The following is a 5,000-nucleotide window of genomic DNA, read 5'->3' as shown; positions in this document are numbered from 1 at the left end:
ACTAGTTAGCAGGCTAGAGTCTCGTTCGTTATCGGAATTAACCAGACAAATCGCTCCACCAACTAAGAACGGCCATGCACCACCACCCACCGAATCAAGAAAGAGCTATCAATCTGTCAATCCTTCCGGTGTCCGGGCCTGGTGAGGTTTCCCGTGTTGAGTCAAATTAAGCCGCAGGCTCCACTCCTGGTGGTGCCCTTCCGTCAATTCCTTTAAGTTTCAGCTTTGCAACCATACTTCCCCCGGAACCCAAAAGCTTTGGTTTCCCGGAGGCTGCCCGCCGAGTCATCGGAGGAACTGCGGCGGATCGCTGGCTGGCATCGTTTATGGTTAGAACTAGGGCGGTATCTGATCGCCTTCGAACCTCTAACTTTCGTTCTTGATTAATGAAAACATACTTGGCAAATGCTTTCGCTTCTGTTCGTCTTGCGACGATCCAAGAATTTCACCTCTAACGTCGCAATACGAATGCCCCCGCCTGTCCCTATTAATCATTACCTCGGGTTCCGAAAACCAACAAAATAGAACCGAGGTCCTATTCCATTATTCCATGCACACAGTATTCAGGCGGGCTTGCCTGCTTTAAGCACTCTAATTTGTTCAAAGTAAACGTGCCGGCCCACCGAGACACTCACTCAAGAGCACCCTGGTAGGATTGCAACGGGGTCCGCCTCGGGACGCACGAGCACGCACGAGGCGCGTCGCACGCCTTCAGCTCGCCCCACCGGCAGGACGTCCCACGATACATGCCAGTTAAACACCGACGGGCGGTGAACCAACAGCGTGGGACACAAATCCAACTACGAGCTTTTTAACCGCAACAACTTTAATATACGCTATTGGAGCTGGAATTACCGCGGCTGCTGGCACCAGACTTGCCCTCCAATAGATACTCGCTAAAGGATTTAAAGTGTACTCATTCCGATTACGGGGCCTCGGATGAGTCCCGTATCGTTATTTTTCGTCACTACCTCCCCGTGCCGGGAGTGGGTAATTTGCGCGCCTGCTGCCTTCCTTGGATGTGGTAGCCGTTTCTCAGGCTCCCTCTCCGGAATCGAACCCTGATTCCCCGTTACCCGTTACAACCATGGTAGGCGCAGAACCTACCATCGACAGTTGATAAGGCAGACATTTGAAAGATGCGTCGCCGGTACGAGGACCGTGCGATCAGCCCAAAGTTATTCAGAGTCACCAAGGCAAACGGACCGGACGAGCCGACCGATTGGTTTTGATCTAATAAAAGCGTCCCTTCCATCTCTGGTCGGGACTCTGTTTGCATGTATTAGCTCTAGAATTACCACAGTTATCCAAGTAACGTGGGTACGATCTAAGGAACCATAACTGATTTAATGAGCCATTCGCGGTTTCACCTTAATGCGGCTTGTACTGAGACATGCATGGCTTAATCTTTGAGACAAGCATATGACTACTGGCAGGATCAACCAGGGAGCTGCGTCAACTAGAGCTGAGCAGCCGGCCGCCCGGGAGTGTGTCCCGGGGGCCCGCGCGAACACGCAAGCGTCCGCTCAATTATTCTGCAAACAGGAGGAGGCTGAGCTCCCCTGCACCATACACCTCGAAACCCTCTCAGGTCCCGGCGGCGCGCAGCGCCGTCCTAAGTACTTGGTCGGGTTCGAGAGAGGCGCAATCGCCCGGAGTTTGGCGAGTAGACGCTTTAGGTGCGACCACCCGTGCTCCCAACTGAGCTTGCCGCTGCCGACAGAGGCCCGGGAGCGTGCTGTCGTGGCATTGCCGGCGGGAGACAACACGCGCCACCTACGGTGACCGGCAGCTCCAACGCCAGCGCCACAGAAGGACAAAAGCCCCACTTGGGTGCCGAAGCGAACTCTCCCAGCACAGCGCACGCGCCAACACGTCCGCACAGCTGCGATACAAACCACCTGCGAGAACCGCAGAGGCGACCGAGCAGCAGACGGCGTCGCGGCGCCGAGCGCCGGGCGGCGGCGCATCCTCAGCGCACACAGTCCTCAATCGGACCAGCACACTGCAGATGTCCACCGCGCTTCGCACCGGGCCCGCGAGGACCTACTTTGGCCGCACGGCGCCGCGTGCAGGGTGCGCCGGCGCGCAGCTGCGCCGCCTGCCGCCTCCGTCGGCCGGCGCGCCTGCCAGTGGCCGCCCCCACCAGCCGGCTGTAGCGCGTGCGCCCACGCACCGCGCGGCCAGCACGCCGGGAGGCCCCCCCTCACCGGCCGGGGCCGGTCCCACCCAGCCACCGCCGCGTATCGCTTCACACCCACATGCCATTCACGTTCGTGGGCATGGTGGGTATCGCTGAAACAACCGGTTGGTAGCTCAACCGATCGTCGCCATCACTGATTCACCTCTAGCGAGAACAACCGCACCACAACGGTTTACCAGTTGTTCATTTGCGTAACGTCACCAGCAAACGTAGGCGTCCATCGCCATTTGCAAATTCAACGATTGTTGCATGCCTGTGTCAGGTGTCACGACACACTATGTCTGCCCACATACACGCAACAACATGTGCACGCTTCGCAAACACGTGGAAGGTGGCCCCCGTACGTATGCGATGTCCATTGCGCGAACGACTGTCAACCGGCCTCTGTCGCATGTCGCAGATGTGGAACGCAGTGCACCATGCTATCACGGTGTGTGAGAAGAGACGACAACGTCTGACAACACGCGCCACTACATCAACAGACGGCTCATGCTGATCGCCATCCAGGGCATACCACACTGCAATCCAGCTCTTATAGGGAGACGACACGTAGCTGCGTGCACAACATTTGGACCGCATGGTTCGCCGTTGTTGGCGCAGTCGTTGTACGGTCACATGTACCACGATGTATCATTCAGTACATGAGGACCAATGTGCAGTACAGTGTGTGATTTGGACGTACAATATCAGCGGACAGTTGACACAGGCCATACCACAGCGTAGGCTAAGTGCTTCGCCATGCGAATGCCAATGAACAACTGCGAATGCCAATGAACAACTGCAAAGGGCATTGAGCATGTACGTCCTGCTGCCATCCACATTACAGTGTATAGCTGCAAGGTGTTTAACATGAAGCGATACACTGGGGACCGGGCAGTGCGAGTAGCAAACTATATTGCGGGGGTTGCAGTTAGGCAACACTACACTAATTTAACGCGTCGTATGACAATTACAGAGCAGGTTAAGGCCCAACGTGTGTTGGGTTAAGGCCCAACGTGTGTTGGGTTAAGGCCCAACGTGTGTTGGGTTAAGGCCCAACGTGTGTTGGGTTAAGGCCCAACGTGTGTTGGGTTAAGGCCCAACGTGTGTTGGGTTAAGGCCCAACGTGTGTTGGGTTAAGGCCCAACGTGTGTTGGGTTAAGGCCCAACGTGTGTTGGGTTAAGGCCCAACGTGTGTTGGGTTAAGGCCCAACGTGTGTTGGGTTAAGGCCCAACGTGTGTTGGGTTAAGGCCCAACGTGTGTTGGGTTACAGCGCAATATGGGTTACGTTAAGGGGCAATATAGGTTAGGTTAAGGTACGATATAGGTTAGGTTAAGATACGATATAGGTTAGGTTAAGATACGATATAGGTTAGGTTAAGATACGATATAGGTTAGGTTAAGATACGATATAGGTTAGGTTAAGATACGATATAGGTTAGGTTACGGCGCAACATAGGTTAGGTTACGGCGCAACATAGGTTAGGTTACGGCGCAACATAGGTTAGGTTACGGCGCAACATAGGTTAGGTTACGGCGCAACATAGGTTAGGTTACGGCGCAACATAGGTTAGGTTACGGCGCAACATAGGTTAGGTTACGGCGCAACATAGGTTAGGTTACGGCGCAACATAGGTTAGGTTACGGCGCAACATAGGTTAGGTTACGGCGCAACATAGGTTAGGTTACGGCGCAACATAGGTTAGGTTACGGCGCAACATAGGTTAGGTTACGGCGCAACATAGGTTAGGTTACGGCGCAACATAGGTTAGGTTACGGCGCAACATAGGTTAGGTTACGGCGCAACATAGGTTAGGTTAAGGCGCAACATAGGTTAGGTTAAGGCGCAACATAGGTTAGGTTAAGGCGCAACATAGGTTAGGTTACGGCGCAACATAGGTTAGGTTACGGCGCAACATAGGTTAGGTTAAGGCGCAACATAGGTTAGGTTAAGGCGCAACATAGGTTAGGTTAAGGCGCAACATAGGTTAGGTTAAGGCGCAACATAGGTTAGGTTAAGGCGCAACATAGGTTAGGTTAAGGCGCAACATAGGTTAGGTTAAGGCGCAATATAGGTTAGGTTAAGGCGCAATATAGGTTAGGTTAAGGCGCAATGTAGGTTAGGTTAAGGCGCAATGTAGGTTAGGTTAAGGCGCAATATAGGTTAGGTTAAGGCGCAATATAGGTTAGGTTAAGGCGCAATATAGGTTAGGTTAAGGCGCAATATAGGTTAGGTTAAGGCGCAATATAGGTTAGGTTAAGGCGCAATGTAGGTTAGGTTAAGGCGCAATATAGGTTAGGTTAAGGCGCAATATAGGTTAGGTTAAGGCGCAATATAGGTTAGGTTAAGGCGCAATATAGGTTAGGTTAAGGCGCAATATAGGTTAGGTTAAGGCGCAATATAGGTTAGGTTAAGGCGCAATATAGGTTAGGTTAAGGCGCAATATAGGTTAGGTTAAGGCGCAATATAGGTTAGGTTAAGGCGCAATATAGGTTAGGTTAAGGCGCAATATAGGTTAGGTTAAGGTGCAATATAGGTTAGGTTAAGGTGCAATATAGGTTAGGTTAAGTTACAATAGAGGTTAGGTTAAGGCGCAATATAGGTTAGGTTAAGGTACAATATAGGTTAGGTTAAGGTACCGTATAGGTTAGGTTAAGGTACCGTATAGGTTAGGTTAAGGTACAGTATAGTTTAGGTTAAGGTACAGTATAGTTTAGGTTAAGGTACACATTGTTGTAAGGAAAGGTGTAATGGGGGGGGGGGGCGGCCGGTCGGTTTGTTGATTGTGATTATAGTAAGTGGATGCCTGCGGCATC

General features: G+C 52.2%; 1 non-coding gene across 1 annotated transcript in view; it reads right to left on the bottom strand.

Moving 5' to 3' along the window:
- Positions 1-1,449, bottom strand: part of LOC126434289 (small subunit ribosomal RNA) — a 1,910-nt gene extending 461 nt beyond the window's left edge. The window contains exon 1 of the ribosomal RNA XR_007579111.1: positions 1-1,449. This exon is cut by the window's left edge and continues 461 nt beyond it. This is a non-coding gene — a ribosomal RNA (small subunit ribosomal RNA).
- Positions 1,450-5,000: the final 3,551 nt, after the last annotated feature.

The sequence above is a fragment of the Schistocerca serialis genome, unplaced genomic scaffold, assembly GCF_023864345.2.
Source record: "Schistocerca serialis cubense isolate TAMUIC-IGC-003099 unplaced genomic scaffold, iqSchSeri2.2 HiC_scaffold_1185, whole genome shotgun sequence".
NCBI lineage: Eukaryota > Metazoa > Arthropoda > Insecta > Orthoptera > Acrididae > Schistocerca > Schistocerca serialis.
Note: the sequence above shows the minus strand (reverse complement) of the source record. Positions and strands in the feature narration are given on the sequence as shown.